Source organism: Rhinatrema bivittatum, chromosome 9 (genome assembly GCF_901001135.1).
Source record: "Rhinatrema bivittatum chromosome 9, aRhiBiv1.1, whole genome shotgun sequence".
Taxonomy (NCBI): domain Eukaryota; kingdom Metazoa; phylum Chordata; class Amphibia; order Gymnophiona; family Rhinatrematidae; genus Rhinatrema; species Rhinatrema bivittatum.
Genome location: NC_042623.1, coordinates 79,287,870 through 79,310,454, shown reverse-complemented (window position 1 = coordinate 79,310,454; position 22,585 = coordinate 79,287,870).

Sequence of the window (22,585 nt, the reverse complement as noted above, 5' to 3'; positions counted from 1 at the left end):
GATCCCTGAGGCACTCCACTGTTTACCTTTTTCCACTGAGAAAATTGACCATTTACTCCTACTCTCTGTTTCCTGTCTTTTAACCAGTTTGTAATCCACAAAAGGACATCGCCTCCTATCCCATGACTTTTTAGTTTTCTTAGAAGCCTCTCATGAGAGACTTTGTCAAACGCCTTCTGAAACCACATCATCTGAAACCACTGTAACCCCGGTTATCCCAGATACTTTCTCAGCAGCTCTTTTATCTAGAAAAACTTTACACTTCTCTTCTTCTTTTCACTTACTTAGCACCTCCAACTGCATAGAATATAATTTAGTTTGGAGTTTAGTTAAATCCTAAGCTCTTTTACTCTTTTCTCTAACATACAAATGACTATAATGACAAATATTGAGAAATAGGCCCGCGGCTCGTGGGTTGAAAACCGGACGCTCAATTTTGCCGGCGTCCGGTTTCTGAACCCGTGGCTGTCAGCGGGCTCGAGAACAGACGTTGGCAAAATTGAGCGTCGGCTGTCAAATCCGCTGACAGCCGCCGCTCCTGTCCGAAAAGAAGCGCTAGGGATGCGCTAGTGTCCCTAGCGCCTCTTTTTACCGCCGGCCCTAACAAATAAATTAATTTACTGTATCGCGCGCACAGGAGAGCGGGTGCTCGCCCGCTGTCCTGCGATTTTTACTGTATCGGCCCGATAGACAGCTACTAAATGTGAAGATTTTACCTAACTTGTAAAGAAAGAAAACCTATTCTATTGTAACCACACAAATTTGTAATCAATTAAACAAAAAGAAACACAAGCAGAAAAGAAATCAGAAAAGTAAAAAAGGAAGCTTCTCTCATCTCTATCAGATCTAATTTTAAACAATTACAAAGAGCAAGGCACTCAGAAATTAACTGCATGTGTCAATTCATTCTGCCATACAGGTTCCTTCCCTAAATAAACAGTATCTAAAGTATTTCACAGATATCTAACAGCCATGCCAGTCTGATTCAGGACCCAAACATATATTATATGCAGAGAAAGGGACAAGAGAGCCTCAAAGCCATTTACCCATTTACCTTCATTATATATCTCACATGCAAGTATTTATTTACCCATGTTTCTGCCCAAATTCAATACTATTCAATACAAAAAGAACGGAAAACGGGTGCTGCCGCTTTAAAGGCCCCCCCCCCGGGGGTAAGGTCGGAGGAAGAGCCGAGTCCGATGGTAAACCACGCGGTCGTTCTGGGCTTAGGGCCGGTGGGGAGAGAGGAGGGAGATCCTCTCCCTCCTCAGACAAATCAGCATCACCGTCCGATGGAGGCAAGATGGCCGCTGCTCCTGCGCCAATCGGGAGTGAGCCAGGCCTCTGCCTCCCAGCTGTCTGCCACGCGATCCGCGCGGACACTGTACGGCCGCCCCCCATGCCAAATTTGATCGTCGCGAAGGCCCCTCGCCCCTGGGAATACACCGGGAGCAGAGGCCTTCACGGGAAAGCCAGGTCCCCGGCTCCCCACACGCTGTACACATTGTCCCACACGGCATCGGTAAAACGCTCGAAGCAGCCGGGTGAACACTCCACCCCCTCCGGAGGCCCGGGAGAATGTGGCAGGCTAGGGCTGAGGAAAGAAACCGGCGCGTTAAAAATAAACTCCTTCGTTGTCTTTTTTTTCTTTTTCTCTCAGCCCTCTCTGAACAGCCAGACTAAAGAAACAGAGGAATTTTGCATCTCTGAACTGTCCCAGGAGGGGAGAGTGACCGGCCCACTGGTAAGTTTTCCCCCTCAGCTCACCGGGTTAGTGTAACCTCTCCGGGAAAACGGCTGTAGGGCAATGCCCTGCCTCAACTGCCTGCAGCTAGCTGCTTCTCTCACCGCTTAAAAGTTTTGCAGAGATCAAAATCAACCAACACTTTAGTATGATTTTTTTTATATAAAATTGATCTAGTCAAAGACTTTCCTCAGAAATCAAACCTGTCAGGAGAAAGTCCCAGGAAATTTAGATAAAGTCAGGACCGCAGGTTATGCCTCTCAATCTGCTGGAGTCAGAGAAATACTGAGGGATCGCAGGTGGCATAACAAGTTATAGGGGGGGTGCTGTTCAGCTTTTCTCTGACTCCATCTGCTGGAAGGGAGGCATAACCCAGCAGTCTGGACTGATTCAGGTACTTACAGGGAATGAGCATTTATTGTGCTCTTGGAAGAGGTAGCCTATTTGTTCATTGGCTTGTTTTTTACAGTGCTCTCCTAAATCCCTGAAGCAGACAACTTATGTCGAAACACGCCCGATGTTGGGCAGACAGCCCCAACTCATGTAGGAAGTTCAAACTAGCAAGATGGACAATGGTCCACTAGACCCTATCAAGATAAGTACAGTACTGCTTTGCAAATTGTGACATGAGTGAGTTGGGCTGACCGACAAGGAGAATGCACATCGTGAAGCATCGTATAAGCCAGTGCTGAAGCACTATTACTGAAGTATAAAATTAAAAAATAAAAAAAAAATCAAGAAACTTGAAATGAAAGACGGTACGCATTACCTAAAACGTTATAACCATCACGTGATTATCACACTGTATTCCCCGTTGTAGTTGTTTTATTGGATTGTCAGAGGGGGGAATTCGCAATGTCTTGTTGTTTGTGATTTCCAAGGTATCTGGTAGGTCCCAGGCAGCCAGCTCATCTTTAATGCGCTCCGAAAGGCCTTGTCTGAAAATCGCAATCAGGCCATCACCGCTCCATTGAAGTTCAGAGGCCAGAGTGCGGAAGTGCACTGCGTTCTCTCCCATGGCTCGGGAACCTTGCCTAATCTGTAGGAGTTCAGACACCTTGGAAACCATGCAACTAGGCTTATCAAAAATTTGCCAGAAGTGCATCAGGTCCCCCAGTAGTGGATCATCCCTTTCCCAAAGGGGTGAGGCCCAAGCCAGAGTGGTGCTGCCCAACAAGTAAAGAATATGCCACCTTGACTCGGTCTGTTAGAAAAAAGGGTGCTTGTAATTCGAAATTGCATCTGACATTGGTTGAGGAAGCCTCTACATTTTAGTGGATCTCCACCATACCTTAGCGTGGAGGCAGGTAGAGCGTGAGAGTAAAAGGCCGCAAAATAGGTGCCGGAGCGGATGCCAGAGTAGGCCAGGCTGCAATGCCCAGAAGATATCTGGCCCTAGCGTTAAGCTGATCCCACTGCTGTTGGAGCTGGTGTGCTAAGCCAGCAACAGTGAAGGCCAGAGGTGGGTCTGCTGAGCTCATGGCCTTAGCAAACTGTAAAGGGTAGCAAGGGTATGAGCCCTTTGTGTTACGGCATGGCTGACGTAGCCTTGAGGGTGAACCTACAAGGCCTACGCCGGCAGCTGGCGAATGTATCTGTAGCAAGACAGTCTGGAGCTTCAGCTATACTAGCCGCCTCCCCTGCAGGTTAAGCCCTTGGGTTCTGGTGATCAGAAGGACTTAGATGGGTCCCTAGGGTGGTGAAGAGAACTAGAGTCTAAAGGCACACCAGGGTCAGGGCAGGCAGCAGACTAATGGAGTCAGAGACAGGCCACGTTTGGGGCAGATGGCTAGCAAGAGTGGTTAGTCCAGGCAAGGGGTTAGGATCAGGCAGCAGGCAATCGTGGTTAGGTCCAAGCAGGGGTCAGGTCCAAGGAAGAGATCAGGCCCAGGCGGCAGGCAATCATGGTTAGATGCAAGCAAGAGGTCAAGATCCAGAGTCAAGACAAGGGTGGACTAAGACACTGGACAAGACAGACAGGACAAGGCAAGGCTAGATTCAGGAACACAGGACAACAGGAAGCAGGAACTCACAAGCAACACGCACTGCTACGGTGAGTCATCTGAAGAACCCTTATATAGCAAGGACTGGATGACAACATCTTAGGGTGCCGCAGGGAAACCCCCCCCCCCCCCCAGCCCTTTAAGAGGGAGTTGTACACATGTGCACGTCTTAGGCAGTTCCGAGGCAGGAGTAGCAAGGCTGCATGTTGGCCCACGCTTGGGAGGAGACGGGGGATTAAGAGAGCAGGCCCTGGAAGGAACAGAGAAGTCCCGGACAAGAGATACCAGCAGAGAATACACCAGGATTGCTTATATTTGACTACTGTGAATGTTCTTTAAAAGGCTGCTGAGGTAAGCAGGTCTTTTTCTGCTGTTGTTGCATGTTTAATAAAGGAATTTTGTGAAGAAAGCTGGAGTCCAGGAAGCCAAGGGCCGCTCCCACGGTGTTACACTCCCATAGAAGAAAGAAATCAGTGCAGTGTGACTAGCTGGCTCAGTTAATTTCCTTGGCTTGGGCATGTAGATGCCAGAGCTCCTTCATTGCTGCTACTTCCAACACTCAAAATGATAGGGATGTGAATCGTGTCCTCGATCGTCTTAACGATCGATTTCGGCTGGGAGGGGGAGGGAATCGTATTGTTGCCGTTTGGGGGGGTAAAATATCGTGAAAAATCGTTAAAAATCGAAAAACCGGCACATTAAAACCCCCTAAAACCCACCCCCGACCCTTTAAATTAAATCCCCCACCCTCCCGAACCCCCCCCCAAATAACTTAAATAACCTGCGGGTCCAGCGGCGGTCCGGAACGGCAGCGGTCCGGAACGGGCTCCTGCTCCTGAATCTTGTCGTCTTCAGCCGGCGCCATTTTCCAAAATGGCGCCGAAAAATGGCGGCGGCCATAGACGAAAAAGATTGGACGGCAGGAGGTCCTTCCGGACCCCCGCTGGACTTTTGGCAAGTCTCGTGGGGGTCAGGAGGCCCCCCACAAGCTGGCCAAAAGTTCCTGGAGGTCCAGCGGGGGTCAGGGAGCGATTTCCCGTCGCGAATCGTTTTCGTACGGAAAATGGCGCCGGCAGGAGATCGACTGCAGGAGGTCGTTCAGCGAGGGTTCCGGCGCCTCGCTGAACGACCTCCTGCAGTCGATCTCCTGCCGGCGCCATTTTCCGTACGAAAACGATTTGCGGCGGGAAATCGCTCCCTGACCCCCGCTGGACCTCCAGGAACTTTTGGCCAGCTTGTGGGGGGCCTCCTGACCCCCACGAGACTTGCCAAAAGTCCAGCGGGGGTCCGGAAGGACCTCCTGCCGTCCAATCTTTTTCGTCTATGGCCGCCGCCATTTTTCGGCGCCATTTTGGAAAATGGCGCCGGCTGAAGACGACAAGATTCAGGAGCAGGAGCCCGTTCCGGACCGCTGCCGTTCCGGACCGCTGCCGTTCCGGACCGCCGCTGGACCCGCAGGTTATTTAAGTTATTGGGGGGGGGGTTCGGGAGGGTGGGGGATTTAATTTAAAGGGTCGGGGGTGGGTTTTAGGGGGTTTTAGTGTGCCGGCTCACGATTCTAACGATTTATAACGATAAATCGTTAGAATCTGTATTGTATTGTGTTCCATAACGGTTTAAGACGATATTAAAATTATCGGACGATAATTTTAATCGTCCTAAAACGATTCACATCCCTACAAAATGAGTCTCATCTAATGCGCTCCCTGACATATTCGGTATGGTGATAATACAAAGGCTTGAAGGACTCAAAGAGGGGGAAGCTAAGAAGGTGCTGTGTGCATTATGTGGATTCCAGCTATCCGTGGCCTGCAGGTTGCTCATTAATAACCACCCTCCAGGACTCATATGGTAGCTAGGGAGAAGAGTTTTGCATGATTACACCTGTTCTTAGAAAGGAGTTGCTATCAGTTTAAGAGCCACTGCTGATGTCTCTTGTTGCTGCAAGGTGCTGATGTGGATCAGAGCACTAGGCAGTGGTGACTGTTTAGGTTGGAGGAGGAAACCAGCTTGTGCAGTTGAAATTTTAAAAATTATGGGCACCATTTTACTCCTCTTGGCCTCTCACACAAAATATCAGGTGTAATGTACGGTATGTGGTTTCTTTTAACGGCATACTTTACACAAGCTAATTTTCAAAGAAAACCAAATTAACTACAAAGTACATGTGGTAAAAATGCTGCCATAATTTGCATGATTAGAGAAAAAAAACCCCAATAAAGATAAGGTATGCACCTTGATTCTATCTTCCCAGGGCCAGGTACAAGAAGATTAGGTGCCCCCTCCCGCACCCCCCTCACGAGTGGCAGTGGCCCCATATGGCTCGCGAGCGGTGGCGACACCTCCTAATGATCGGCACCCTAGGCCCAGGCCTAGCTCATCTAGTGCTTCCGCCGGCCCTGTACCTTCCTGACAACAACTGGGGCCAGTCAAGGAACAGACGAGCTGCTGCAGTGCTCCTGGATGCAACATGCTAAAGAGGAAGGGAATGGAGGAAACTGAAAACATACAAAATATGCATTTTATATTCATTTCGTAAATGCTTTCCATCTTTCTATACAAAGCTTGAAGTGCACAGTGCTGTCTCGTATCATCAGATCCTAACAAAACCATCTAGTTCCGAAAACTTGCAAGTATCCTTGACTACTGCTTTCAATGAAATGAAGAAACTGGACCATACAAATGGTACAAAACTGCATAGTGCAGGAGGGCAGTTACGGTAATTATTGTTTTGCCTCATATTCACGTTACCACTTGTAACAATATTACACTTATAAGCCTGGAAGCACCACAGTTAATCCTCCAGCCTAGCTTAGTTTATGCATATGTTTTTGGTTATATGTTTATTTTAATTGCTGTTCCTTGCCTTGAGCAATTTTAAAAGGCAAGTAATAAATGTGATAAATAAAATAAAATACACGATATGAATCAGGACTTTGAAGAAATCATGATTAGTTTTATGTCACATTAAACTAACTGTCCATATTCATGTTTTGCCCACATAATGTATCGGCACTCAGCACTGGGAAAAGAGAATATCCTGAGATTTCAATAACTCTATTTTGAGATTTAATTTTTAAATTATCTTCCCCTCAGGATCAAGTAGGGGAATAATAACCCCCTTCCTCAATCCTCTCTTTAATTTTCCAGTATCACTTAGGCCTATTTACTAATATGTGTTTAAAACTGAATGATAATGTCCAATTTTAAGCTGGTCATTAGCCATGATTTTTAACATTAGATTTACTAAAATTTGGCATCACAACCGGATTTAACATAGGTGCCTAGGTACAGAGAAGGGCAACCAAAATGACAAAGGGGATGGAACAGCTCCCCTATGAGGAAAGGCTGAAGAGGTTAGGGCTGTTCAGCTTGGAGAAGAGACGGCTGAGGGGGGATATGATAGAGGTCTTTAAGATCATGAGAGGTCTTGAACGAGTAGATGTAACTCGGTTATTTACACTTTCGAATAATAGAAGGACTAGGGGGTATTCCATGAAGTTAGCAAGTAGCACATTTAAGACTAATTGGAGAAAATTCTTTTTCACTCAACGCACAATAAAGCTCTGGAATTTGTTGCCAGAGGATGTGGTTAGTGCAGTTAGTGTAGCTGGGTTCAAAAAAGGTTTGGATAAGTTCTTGGAGGAGAAGTCTATTAATGGCTATTAATCAATTTTGCTTAGGGAATAGCCACTGCTATTAATTGCATCAGTAGCATGGGATCTTCTTAGTGTTTGGGTAATTGCCAGGTTCTTGTGGCCTGGTTTTGGCCTCTGTTGGAAACAGGATGCTGGGCTTGATGGACCCTTGGTCTGACCCAGCATGGCAATTTCTTATGTTCTTATGTATTACAGCTCCTGTTGGGGGCAGGAAGGGGCACTCCTCCATCCTGCCCTGCTGGTGCCAATTGATGAAATGGCATCATACATTCCTTTGTCCTGAATACACTGGAGGGTGTTAGAGTTGTGGGTATGGTGTTCATTAACTGACACACTTGAGATATCAATCTCTGGATCCAAACTTCCAGTAGGAAAACTCTGTCCTATCCCATGTTGAACCGGACCCCCAGATACTCCAATGACTGGGATGACTGAAGATTGCAGCTTCTTTGCTCTGAAAATATGTCTGAATAACCGTGTGTGTGTGCGCGCCTGATACTGGCTGGCAGTGTGGTTCATTACTTGGCAACTGATTCAAGAGCTCATTGGTTGATAAGAAACTTTAACACTGTGCCAGGATATCTATCTATATATAAGTGATGTAACTAAACTTGAATGGATGGAAGGGGGACTAAAGCTCGGTTTGCTCATCCTTGTTCAAGCGTGTCCTCTATTTCTTATTTAAGAAATTGTAAAATTTTATTTTGGAGATTTTTTGGCTCAGTTCTGCCAGGTTCCAGGTCCCATGATATCTTTCTAAAAAGTTAGCATTTGAAGTATGTGCTGCAAGGAAAATATAAGGGATTCAGATACCATGGGCCAGTTTTGAAAAAATCCCCCGGGCTGATATTTTCCTGCAATCTGTCCCTGCCCACCTCCGAAAATGCAGCCTCCCCAGCTCACGCGAATACAAGGAGAAAGAGCTAGGTCTGAAAATGAAACTCAAATCTTCAGCAGGACATCTGGGCCATTGGGCAAGTCCCTTTGCTCTTTAAACATGCTATGTGGTTGTTGTTTTTCTTTTTTATCTGTTCCTACATTGGCTTGGGCTTAGGAATATATATTTAATAAATATAAATAATTAAATAAAAATAAATCCTTCATTCTCTCTAACCCTTTATTAGAAAGGAAAAATCCTGGGTAATCAGATCAGTGGTTGGAGGGAGAGCTGAGCTCTGACATCAGTAACAGTGATTAGATGGTTAATCATCTGATGGTGTGTAGCTGTGGCTGGTATGCATAAATTTAATCCTTTAAAAAATATGAACATAGGAAGCAATTTTAATTCAATAAAGTGACAAATATTGCTTCTCTGTGAAGTAGTTTCCAATTTTTGCCAGTATAACACTTATTTTCAGAAGGCAATGCTGATTTAGGGTTATTTTAGGCATTATTCTAGTCTGCATTTTCCAGCAATAGCTGCACATAAGAACATGCCATACTGGATCAGACCAAGGGTCCATCAAGCCCAGCCTCCTGTTTCCAACAGTGGCCAATCCAGGCCATAAGAACCTGGTAAGTACCCCAAAACTAAGTCTATTGCATGTTACTGTTGCTAGTAATAGCTGGGGCTATTTTCTAAGTCAACTTAATTAATAGCAGGTAATGGACTTCTCCTCCAAGAACTTATCCAATCCTTTTTTAAACACAGCTATACTAGCTACACTAACCACATCCTCTGGCAACAAATTCCAGAGTTTAATTGTGCATTGAGTGAAAAAGAACTTTCTCCGATTAGTTTTAAATGTGCCACATGCTAACTTCATGGAGTGTCCCCTAGTCTTTCTATTATCTGAAAGAGTAAATAACCGATTCACATCTACCCGTTCTAGACCTCTCATGATTTTAAACATCTCTAAAATATCCCCCCTCAGCCGTCTGTTCTCCAAGCTGAAAAGTCCTAACCTCTTTAGTCTTTCCTCATAGGGGAGCTGTTCCATTCCCCTTATCATTTTGGTCGCCCTTCTCTGTACCTTCTCCATCACAATTAACAGGTAAGAACTAATTTTCCTTTCCCTGTACGTATCAGGATCAGTCCAGACTGCTGGGATGTACCCAAGCTGCCCTAACAGGGGTGGGACCTTGAGAGTCCCGCTTGAAGCACACTACTGCCAAAAGAATCCACTGTCGGATCACGCACATCCAAACGATAATGCTTAGCAAACGTGTGCAGAGTTTTGCAAGTGGCCACCCAACAAATCTCTTGGGGCGAGACACATTGGCTTTCAGCCCATGACGCTGCTTGTGACCTAAGAGAATGCGCCTTCAGACCATCCGGTACTGGTCACCCGTGACATATGTAAGTTGAAGCAATAGCGTCTTTCAACCAGCAGGCAATAGTAGTCTTAGAAGCCTTAGTCCCTTTCTTAGGACCGCTCCACAAGACAAAAAGATGATCAGACAATCGGAAAGGATTGGTTATCTCCAAGTACTGCAATAGGACTCTGCGGACATCCAATCTCTTCAGATCCTGAGAATTCCTATCCTCATCTGAGAATGCCGGTAACTCAACCGACTGGTTGACATGAAATGCCGATAGAACCTTTGGCAAGAAGGAAGGCACTGTCCGAAGTGAAACCCCAGAGTCAGAGATGCGCAGAAAAGGCTCTCTACAGGACAACGCTTGAAGCTCCGAGACCCTTCTAGCCGAACAGATAGCTACGAGAAACACAGTCTTCACTGTTAGATCCTTCAGCGTATCCTGCTTCGAAGGCTCGAAAGGAGGACCGCATAGGCCATGGAGAACCAAATTTAAACTTCATGACGGACAGATCGCGCGCACCAGCGGCTTTAAGTGTTTGGCACCCTTCAAGAATCTTGCCAAGTCCGGGTGAGCAGCAATGGAAGTACCATCAACCTTACCTCGAAAACAGCCCAAGGCCGCTACCTGCACCCAGAGCGAATTATATGCCAAACCCTTCTTTAGACTGTCCTGCAAGAAGGCAAGAATGTGAACAATAGCGGCCTGCCGCAGGGACACACTCAACCCACGGCACCAAGAATCAAACACCTTCCATACCCGAAAGTAGGTAATAGATGTAGAAGTTTTACAAGCGCAGAGAAGAGTGGTAATAACCGCCTCCGGGTAGCCCTTCTTTCTTAATTGTCTCCTCTCTTAAGCCAAGCCGCTAGACAGAAGCGATCAGCCTGATCGAAAAATACTGGGCCCTGTCGGAGAAGGTTCGGCAGATGACCGAGGCGCAAGGGGCCGTCCACCGCCAGGTTGATCAGATCTGCGAACCACGGCCTTCTAGGCCACTCCGGAGCCACCAGAACAACCGGCCCCTGGTGGGATTCGATTCGGCGTAAAACCTTTCCCACCAACGGCCAAGGAGAAAATAAGTAAAGGAGAATGTCTGGAGGCCAGGGAAGAGCCAGGGCGTCCACCCCTTCCAATTCGTGCTCCCTTCTGCGACTGAAGAAATGAGACGCTTTCGCGTTCAAACGAGTCGCCATTAATTCTAACTGGGGGGTCCCCCACCAGTTGGTGATGAGCCGCAGCACCTCCTCGGACAGTTCCCATTCTCCAGGATCTAGCCGCTGACAGCTGAGGAAGTCCGCCTGAACGTTGTTGACTCCGGCTATGTGGGATGCCGCTATGCGGGTCAGATTGCGTTCCGCCCAGGTCATCAACATGTCCGCTTCGGAGGCTACTAGTTGACTCTCGTACCCCCTTGCCGTTTTATGTAAGCCACGGTGGTCGCATTGTCGGATAGGATCCGTACCGCCCAGTGGTGGACAAGTGGAAGAAATTGGCACAGTGCTAAACAAACTGCCCTGGTTTCCAAGCGATTGATGGGACCATTTGGTCTGCGACAGTGTCCAAAGGCCCTGCGCCAATCGTGACTGACAAACTGCCCCCAACCAGTCAGGCTGGCATCTGTCGTCACGATTATCCATTGAGGAGTTTCCAGATCCACGCCTCGAAGCAAGTGATCCGGGATCAACCACCAATCCAGACTGGACCTGACCGGTTCCAGTAGCGGTAACGGCAGTTAGAACTCTTCCGACTTGGGGTCCCAATGAGAAAGTAGCGCCCTCTGCAAAGGCCTCATATGAGCAAAAGCCCAAGGAACCAACTCCAGGGTAGATGCCATAGAACCAAGAACCTGCAAATAGTCCCACACCACGGGTGAGGGAAGAGCCAACAGGCGCTGCACCTGAGACATTAGCCGCTCCATCCTCATTAGAGGCAGGGAAACCTTGCCCACACCGGTGTCGAAACGTGCTCCCAGAAATTCCAACACCTGGGATGGAACCAGCTGGCTCTTGGCATAATTGACGACCCAGCCTAGAGAATGCAGCCAATTCAAAACTGATTGTACTGCGTTCTCGCAAAGCTCTTCCGATTTCGCTTGGATGAGCCAGTCGTCCAAGTAGGGATGCACCAATATCCCTTCCCGCCAAAGGCTCGCTGCTACCACCACCATCACCTTGGTGAAAACCCACGGAGCCGTCGCCAGCCCGAAGGGTAGGGCACAAAACTGGTAATGCTGTCACATGATCATGAACTGTAGGAATCTCTGATGGTATTCTTGGATTCCTATGTGGAGGTAAGCTTCTGTCAGATCCAAAGAAGCCAAAAATTTGCCTTTGTGGACTGCTGCAATGACGGATCTCAACATCTCCATGTGAAACCGAGGGACACGTGATGCCCTGTTGACCTGCTTCAAATCCAAGATCGATCGGAACGAGCCCTCCTTCTTGGGAACTACGAAGTAAATGGAGTAGCGACCGGTCTGACGTTCGGCTGTGGGAACCGGGACAATGGCTCCCAGAGCCTTCAACCGAGACAGCGTTTGAAGAACCACTTGTTGCTTCGTCTGAGACCCACCGGGAGATACTAGGAACAGATCGCGAAGGAGTCGTGCAAAATTCAAAGCGTAACCGTGATTTATAATATCTAGAACCCACTGGTCTGAGGTAATCTTGACCCATTCCTCGCGAAACCGGGAGAGCCGCCCCCCGATCTCCGGGACTGAGAAATGGGCCGGCGCCCCTTCATTGGCGAGCTTTGTTGATGGCGAAGGCATGAGAGGCTCCAGTGCGTGGAGGCCGCCTGCCACGAAAGGAATGCGACCTTGTTGACGTCTGCCGGGGGAAATAGAAAGAAGAACCCCTGCCGGAGTAGAAATGGCACTGCCCTCGAAAAACGGCCCCAAAAGGTGCCGGGTGAGCGAATTGATCTGGGCTTGTCTTCCGGAAGCTTGTAAACCTTGTTGTTTCCCAAGGCCCTAATAAGCTGCTTGAGCTCGTCTCCAAATAAAAGCTTGCCCCGGAAAGGAAAGGAACCCAGCTGAGACTTAGAGGAGGCATCCGCCGACCAGTTACGGAGCCAAAGCAGCCGCTTTGCGGACACCGCCGAGGACATAGTGCGGGCAGAGGTGCAGAGGAGATCATACAACGCATCTGCCGTATAGGCCACTGCAGATTCCATGTGGTTCGCTTGCTCAGCTTCCCCCGGAGAAGGTCCTGGGCCGTAAGCATCTGTTGAACCCGAAGGAGAGTAGCCCTCTGCATAAGGCTGCTACAGACGGCGGCCCGCACTCCCAAAGTGGAAACTTCAAAAATCCGCTTAAGCAAAACTTCCAGCTTCCTATCCTGTAGGTCCTTGAACGCTGTGCCTCCCATTACAGGAATGGTAGCATGTTTGGCAATAGCCGTGACTGCCGAGTCCACCTTAGGAATTTTAAAGAAGATCCAGAGACTCATTAGGGAGCGGATAAAGCTTTTCCATGGCTCTGCTAACCCGCAAGGTGGCTTCAGGGGTATCCCATTCCCGGGACACAAGCTGGAAAAGCTTCGGATGGAAAGGAAAAGTTTGAGGCGGAGCTCGAAGCCCCAATAAGACCAAATCTCCCGGTGAAGAATCCAGCACCACTTCTGGTACTGAGATCTCCAGCTCCTGAAGCACATGGGAAATCAACGGGTCCAGTTCCTCCTTGCGGAACAAACGGAGCACCTGCGGATCATCCCCCTCCACCGGAGCGGAAATGTCTAGATCCTCGCTCACATCTGGGGCGGAGGGGTCCTGAATCATCGGATCCGCAGGTGGAAGAGGAATGGATAGCCCATCCCCCGGGACAGCGTGGGGTCTGCAGAAGCCTTAAAAAGCTTAGCCTGGACAGGAGACTGGGCTTCCCAGTCAGCTTCAGCTTCTACATAAGCCTTATGTAGAAGCAACACAAACTGTGAGGAAAACAGGTGTTGCCTCTTTAAGGGCCCCCCCCTGGGGCAAATTCAGGGGAGGAGCAAAGTCTGGTTGTAAATCGCGCGGTCTTTGTGGGCTTAATGCCGGCGGGGCAAGAGGAGGGAGATCCTCTCCCTCCCCCACTGAATCAGCATCGGCATTCAATGGAGGCAAGATGGCCGCCGCTCTCGCGCCGATCAGGAGCGGGCCAGGCCTCTGCCTCCGAGCTGACTGCTCGCCTCGATATCCCCTCTGTCGCGGCAAGGCTAACCCCCGATCTGAAATCAGCCGCTGCAAAGGCCCCTCGCCTCCGGGGATACACCGGGAGCAGAGGCCTTCGCGGGAGAGCCGGATCTCCGGCTCTCCACAAACGGACCCACGCGGCATGAAGAAAGCACGTGAAGCAGCTGGATGAACACGCCACCCCCTCTGGAGGCCCGGGAAATCGAGGCAGGCTAGGGCTGAGCAATAGGTGCGCTTTTAAAATACACAAATTTTTTTTTTTTTACGCCTGTCCTTTTACTTTTATTAGTATATAGTTTTAATCAGCCCTCAAAAATAGGGGAACAACCTCCCTGAGTAACCAGACTAATCATACACCAGAGGAATTTTACTTCTCTGTCTAAGCACTGCCCCAGGGGAATGTTACTTCTCTTAGTTGACCAATAAGGGGGAGAGTGACCGGCCCACTGGTAAATTCTCCCCCACAGCTCACCAGGTCAGGGTAAAAATTTCCGGCTAAATGGCTGTAGGGCAATGACCTGCCTCGCCTGCCTTTGTCCTTCTGACAAGCTTTTTTTTTTTTTTTTTTTTTTATCATCTATGCTTTTTAAATTGATCTAGTCAAAGGCGTCTCCCCTAATCAAACCTGTCAGAAGAAACCTTCCAAATTTAGATAAGATCAGGACCGCAGGTTATGCTCTTTCAATCTGCTGGAGTCAGAGAAATACTGAAGGATCGCAGGTGGCACACCAGGTTATATGGCGGGTGCCTTTCAGCTTTTCTCTGACTCCATCTGCTGGAAGGGAGGCATAACCCAGCAGTCTGGACTGATCCTGGTACGTACAGGGAAAAGGTTTTTACTGTGAGTTTTTGCCTCTACGGCCAACTTCTTTCCAAATTCTCTCTTAGCCCGTCTTATCAATGTCTTACATTTAACTTGCCAACATTCATGCATTATCCTATTTTCTTCTGTTGGATCCTTCTTCCAATTTTTGAATGAAGATCTTTTGGCTAAAATAGCTTCTTTCACCTCCCCTTTTAACTATGCCTGTAATCGTTTTGCCTTCTTTCCACCTTTTTTAAATGTGTGGAATACATGTGGACAGTGGTTCTAGGATGGTGATGTGGATTTGCTGCTCGAGTTAGCAATCTCTTGTGGGTTAGACTGCGGAGTTAGCAATCTGTTAGAAATCTGATGCTTGATGGGAGGAGTAGTCAGATAGGAGGAGCAATCTGTAGAGAAAGCTCTGTATAGTGAGCTCCTGGAGAGGGAGGAGTCAGAAATCTTGTAGTGTCCCAGATATCGTCTTGCTCAGGAGTAGCAATCTGTAATGAATCTGATACAGTTGTGGGTGGATCCCTGGGCCGATGGCAGATGACTACGCCCCCGGGAGGATACCCCGAGAGGGACCGCCAGCTAGGCTAGAGTATTGAGACAGACACACATTAGTTCTTTTATTAAACAGGTTATTAGAAACCACCAGAGGTGGCAGTAGTGAGCTGATATGCTCGGCAGGGCTGTAGTTCTTCAGGTACTGGAACAACGATCGCAGGATGGCTGAGCTGTTGAGAAACTATAGAAAGTGAGTAGGCAGAGTAGCAGAGTTCATGAACAGAACTAGATGACAAAACTCACGTAAGGTCTCAAGTAAGCTCAGGAGCTGGAAAGGATTAGGCCCTTGAGGAGCGAGTACCTGGTTCCAGGGAAAGCTCTGAGAGAGCGATGGTAACTCACAATTGTTTGTAGCAGTGATACTTCCAGGCAGTAGAGAATCTTCACAGTGTCCAGGAACATGGGCCCTCGAGGAGCGAGTACCGGTTCCTATCTGTAATCTGAAAATAAAGAAAAGAGCGAGGCCCCGGAGGAGCGGGTATCTCTGGTAAGTCCAAGGAGGCAGAGTAGCTTGGGAGTAAAGCCGAAGCAATTCCCTTGCTAACTCAGTTTGTTAGCGTTTTCAAAGACCTTTAAATATTGGAAGTAGATGACGTCATCTCAGGGGGACGCCCCTGAGGTTCGCGCCCTTGCTGGTACAAGAGTCGGGACGCACGCCCTAGGCATCAGGACAAAATGGCGGAGTTGCAGCGTTGAGCCGGTCCAGGGACGCCGGAGGGAGGCGGCATGGAGACGCCGCGGCAGCCAGCTGTCCATCAGACCCAAAGGGAGTCGCCACAGAGGTAAAGAGGGTGGAGTGAGGACGTTGAGCAGCGACGGTCGCAACAGATGGTAATTTTTATTTTTATTTATTTATTTTTTTAAACAATGACCACAACTCTTGCACACTTTTTACCTTTGTAGCTGCTCCTTTCAGGTTTTTTTTTAACAACTTTTCTCATTTTATCAAAATTTCCCTTTTGAAAGTTTATACACAAGAGCCGTGGATTTGTTTACTGTCCCCCTTCGTCATTAATTCAAATTTGATCATATTATGATCACTATTGCCAAGCGGCCCCACCACTGTTACCTCTCTCACCAAATCCTGTGCTCCACTGAGAATTAGATCTAAAATATCTCCCTCTCTTGTCGGTTCCTGAACCAGTTGCTCCATAAAAATGTCATTTAATCCATCCAGGAACTTTATATCTCTAGCATGTACCGATGATACATTTACCCAGTCAATATTGGGGTAATTGAAGCCTACCAATTTGGTTAGCTTCCCTAATTTCTCTTGGCATTTCACTGTCAGTCTCACCATCTTGACCAGGTGGATGGTAGTATACTCCTATCACAATAGTCTTCCCCGACACACAAGGGATTTCTACCCATAAAGATTCAATTGTGCATTTAGTCTCATGCAGGATGTTTATCCTGTTGGACTCTATGTCATCCCGCCTCCTGGGTGCTCATCTCTGTCATTGCAATATAATTTGTACCCCGGTATAGCACTGTCCCATTGGTTGTCCTCCTTCCACCATGTCTCTGAGATGCCAATTAAGTCTATGTCATCATTCACTGCTATACATTCTAATTCTCCCATCTTACTTCTTAGACTTCTGGCATTAGCATACAAACATTTCAAAGTTTGTTTTTTGTTTATATTTTCATTCTGCTTTTTAATTGATAGGGATAAGTTAGAATTTTTTAGCTCAGGTGAGTTTTTAGTTACAAGCACTTGGACTACTTTTCTTATTATTGGAACCTCACTGTCGGGATGCCCTAATTCTAATGCATCACTAGTATCCTTTGAAATACCTCTCTCCGAACCATGCGCTGCTGAGCGACTGTCGGCTTTCCCCTTTGTTCTAGTTTAAAAGCTGCTCTATCTCCTTTTTAAAGTTTAATGCAATCAGTCTGGTTCTACCCTGGTTAAGGTGGAGCCCATCCCTTCGGAAGAGACTCCCCCTTCCCCAAAAGGTTCCCCAGTTCCTAACAAAACTGAATCCCTCTTCCTTGCACCATCGTCTCATCCATGCATTGAGACTCTGGAGCTCTGCCTGCCTCTGGTGACTTGCGCGTGGAACAGGGAGCATTTCAGAGAATGCTACCCTGGAGGTTCTGGATTTAAGATTTCTACCTAAGAGCCTAAATTTGGCTTCCAGAACCTCCCTCCCACATTTTCCAATGTCGTTGGTGCCCACATGTACCACGACAGCCGGCTCCTCCCCAGCACTGTCTAAAATCCTATCTAGGTGACACGTGAGGTCCGCCACCTTCGCACTAGGTAGGCATGTAACCAGGCGATCCTCATGCCCACCAGCCACCCAGTTGTCTACATTCTTAATAATCGAATCACCAACTATGACTGCCGACCTAACCCTTCCCTCCTGGGCAGTAGGCCTCGGGGAGATATCCTCGGTGCACACACATATCTATAAGTTTGAATATTCTTTTTCAGCATGGAAACCTGGAGTGTTCTGCTATCGTTTAAAAAGGCAGGAACCTACTACCGGACAAGATGGGATTTTTAAAAGAAATTTAAAGATGGTATGGGTTTACTGTCTTGGCAATGTTTAAAAGCCGAATCCTGCAAACAAATTCATTCTAAAACCTGGCAGAAGCAAGTGTTAGATCCTCTCCTGCAAGTTGGGGACCTATGGGGGCTGGGGCTGAGGGAGCTGGGCCTGAATGGCTGGTGCTGTCATAAGAACATAAATTGCCATGCTGGGTCAGACCAAGGGTCCATCAAGCCCAGCATCCTGTTTCCAACAGAGGCCAAAACCAGGCCACAAGAACCTGGCAATTACCCAAACACTAAGAAGATCCCATGCTACTGATGCAATGAATAGCAGTGGCTATTCCCTAAGTAAACTTGATTAATAGCCGTTAATGGACTTCGCCTCCAAGAATTTATCCAAACCTTTTTTGAACCCAGCTACACTAACTGCACTAACCACATCATCTGGCAATAAATTCCAGAGCTTTATTGTGTGTTGAGTGAAAAAGAATTTTCTCCGATTAGTCTTAAATGTGCTACTTGCTAACTTCATGGAATGCCCCCTAGTCCTTCTATTATTTGAAAGTGTAAATAACCGAGTCACATCTACTCGTTCAAGTCCTCTCATGATCTTAAAGACCTCTATCATATCCCCCCTCAGCCGTCTCTTCTCCAAGCTGAACAGCCCTAACCTCTTCAGCCTTTCCTCATAGGGAGCCGTAGCGCTGTTCCTTCACCCGGCTTCACCAGCTCCTCTCCCCTCCTCTGCTGGGGCTCATGCGATCAGCACAGCCCATTCGGGGCAAGAGCCCGCTCACCTTCCTCAGTGAGCCGTGCAGAGGAGACACAAACGGGAGTGCCAAACCAACAATTAAATCAAAAGGAAAAAACAAAAAGAGAAAGGCCCAACGCCGTGAAGGGAAGCCTCCGACGCCATGCGGTGAGTTAACCGCGCCCCCTGAGAGGCTTCAGGCCTATCAGAAGGCACTCTGAAGCCCTTTAAATCTAAGATCCTCCCGGCGGCGTCACGCATCCAAAGGAGCGCAACCTAAGGGGCCTGCCCCTTAGCGCGCCCCTTGGAGTGCCCCAGGTCCAGGGCCCATCCCTTTCGAAGTTAGACAACTTGCTAGGCGTGCCCTCTGATTGCCCCGCCTGTGCAGTCCCTATACTGACTTTCTTGCCACAGAACGCTAGTAGCTCTATCTCTTACTCCGAACCGTTTTGTCCCGGGTCGGGACCTCACCCCCAGAGGCTACCAGACGCGCTCCAGCCCTGCCATCAGAGTGCTAATTACCTTTCATACCACTGCTCCCATCAACCAACCTCAAGCACGCACCTAATTCAACCTACAGCATTCCTCCTTCCAGTCTCCTGCACACATCCGAACAGTCTCCAGCACTCATCCAACCTTCATCAAACATCCAGCCAACCAGTCTTCAGCACTCATTCAATCTTCATCCAGCACGCACACCAACCAATCTCCAACCTTCATCAAACTAATCTACAGCACTCTTTCTACCAGCCTCAAACTCTCATCAAACCTCATAATTCCTGCACCCAACCTCATCCCACTCATCAACCTCATCAACCTCTTCCCAGAAATTAAGTCTCTGTGTTCTAATAACCAGCTCACTGGCTACATCAGGCCTCAATGCCTATCGGTATTCCAATACCAATTCTCCATCACAGGACCGTACTCACAGGAAAACCTATCTTGATTTCCCGTCCACTCACCTACAAATCCCTCATCCCCATCATGATTTCCCCTTTTACACAGACTCTAGGCCTAGCTCTATTCTCCCTGATTTTATTCAACGCCCAATCACTTACCAAGAAAACGTTAATACTCAGTGACCTTCTTCTTGACTCAAATCCGGACCTATGCGCCATAACTGAAACATGGCTTAAACATACGGACACTGCACTAATAAACCAACTCCCAACTCATACCTACAACTTCTTCTCCATTCCCAGACAGAAAAAAAGGGGTGGGGGCATTCTCCTTGCAGCAAAGAAAGAGCTGAAACTTACTCAATACCCAATCAACTCACAGACAAGAATTGAAACAGGCCTTTTCAAATCAGACCTTCTGCAAATCCTTCTAGTCTATGCCCCCCCAGGACTTCTGGACTCCGATGCCTCTCCCATTCTAGAACTAATAGCGACACACCTAAATCTGGAGTCCCCATCTATAATACTGGGAGACTTTAATTTACATGTCGAGGACCCTATTCTCTCAACCAACTGCGAAACTTTCCTAAATGCCATGTCTGCCATGGGATTCAAGCAGATAATCAACAAACCCACCCACAGAGCAGGGCACACCTTGGATCTCATTTTTGTAAACTCAGCCATCTCTCACTCAGCACCACCCGTATGCATACCAGTCCCCTGGTCAGACCATACTTTAATCTCTACCACATTTTCGCTAGCACAAACAAACACTAAACATGTCCCTCAACCTCAATTTACTTACAGGAAACTTTGCTCATCCGATGAACTACACAAACACCTTGTCCTAGATCTCCCTCTCATAAATATCTCTACTCCTAACTTAGCCCTCCACTCCTGGTCCAATATTACAGAATCGGCTGCAAACAAACTCTGTCCACTGGCAACAAAAAAACCCAAACATAATGCCTCAAAAAGACAACCTTGGTTTAACGAAGATCTTCAAAAAATCAAACACTCTCTCCGACAGAAAGAAAACAAATGGCGTAAAGCACCATCACCGACCTCCCTCTCTGCTTACAAACTCGCCCTCCACCAATATAAGAGCTCGACATTAAAAACAAAAAGGGATTTCTACGCTCACAAGATCCATCACCTTATTTTCGATTCAAAAGCCCTTTTTGCATACGTTTCAAATCTAACACAAATCAATACACCTGACATTCCACTCAACCAAGCACTGGAAAAAGCAGAGGAGTTGGCCCTTTTCTTCAACAAAAAAATCTCCAACCTTCTAACACAGCTGAAGGCTAATACTGTAATGCCAACCAGCACATATCTCCATCCAAACAATGACATCTCTCTACAGTCCTTTGAACCCATCACAACCTCTGAGATCCAAACAGTACTGAAGAAAATGAAACCCTCGTCACATCCATTTGACCATATCCCATCCAAACTACTTCTGCTAATGTCTATCAGAGCTAATGTCTATCCCATCCAAACTACTTCTGATAATCTCCAAAGCTCTGATAGACATTATCAATTGCTCTTTAGCCCAAGGAATCTATCCAGATGACCTGAAAATTGCCTCCATCAAACCGCTCTTAAAAAAACCGAATTTAAATCCCAAAGATCCTACCAACTTTCGTCCAATCTCCAACCTCCCATTCATAGCTAAGGTAATGGAAAAATTAGTTAACTCCAGATTGTCAGACTACCTCGAAGAACACAAAATATTATTCCCTACCCAATATGGATTCTGAAAATCTTTAAGTACTGAATCACCACTCATATCCCTGACAGATTACCTCATCATGGGCCTCGACAAAGATCATGCCTACTTGCTGATCCTTCTGGACCTCTCGGCCGCTTTTGATACTGTTAACCACTCCCTCCTTCTAAATCAATTAGCGAACATTGGAATAACAGGCACGGCACTAGCCTGGTTCAAATCATTCTTGGGGAACAGAGGCTACAAAGTCAAAATACACAACAAAGAATCTCAGCATTACCCATCCTCTCTAGGAGTTCCGCAGGGCTCCTCCCTTTCACCCACGCTCTTTAACATTTACCTTCTCCCCCTCTGCCAACTGTTAACCAAACTGAACCTCAAACACTTTTTATACGCAGATGACTTTCAGATTGTCATCCCCATCAAAGAATCCTGCACCAAAACTCTAGAATTCTGGGAAAAGTGCCTTTTAGAAATCGACGGCCTCCTCTCCAGTCTAAACCTAATACTAAATTCTTCAAAAACCGAACTCATTCTAATCTCCCCTGAAAACAGTAACATCTCCACAAATCCACCAGTCAGCTTTCACACATCATAAGTAAGAGACCTAGGAGCTATCATCGATAACCGGCTTAACCTAAAATCATTTATTAGTCAAACCACCAAGGACTGCTTTCACAAACTTCACATCCTAAAAAGAATAAAACCACTTTTCCACTCTCACGACTACAGAACAATCCTGCAATCAATAATCTTCTCTAAGTTAGATTATTGCAACGTGATTCTATTAGGTCTCCCAGCAGCACACACTAAACCCCTTCAAATGGTGCAAAACACGGCAGCCAGAAAATTGACAAACACTAGAAAAAGAGACCACATATCCCCAATCCTCAAAGACCTACACTGGTTGCCTATTCACTATAGAATCCTATATAAGTCCATTACCACTATCTACAAAGCCATCCATCAATACTCTCCGCTTAACCTACAAATCCCATTCAAAAAATATACCTCCGCCAGACCCATCAGAGAGTCCTCAGAGAATCCCTGCAGGTACCACACGCCAAAACGTCTCAGCACATAACCTTCAGAGACAGGGCTTTCTCCATGGCAGGACCTACACTATGGAACTCTATTCCACCAGATCTGAGACAGGAACCCTGCCTTCCAACATTCAGGAAAAGACTCAAAACGTGGTTATTTAGGAAAGCCTTCCCAGACTACAGTTGAACTTTAACTCTCCTTGAACCGAAAGCAGATTTTAACTTAACATGATAATCAATAACTTTTCAAATACCATAACATTGCAATCACCATTAACTGGCAAACTTGTTCTCTATGTTAAATTCCTATTGCCTTTGCTCTGCCCCAAGTTATGTTATTCCCCATCGCCTCTTCATTGCTCCAAGTTTTTATTATATCCCTGTTTTATTGTAACTGCAACTTTGTCTCTCAGCATCTGTTAATGTTCTTATTATATCTCCTT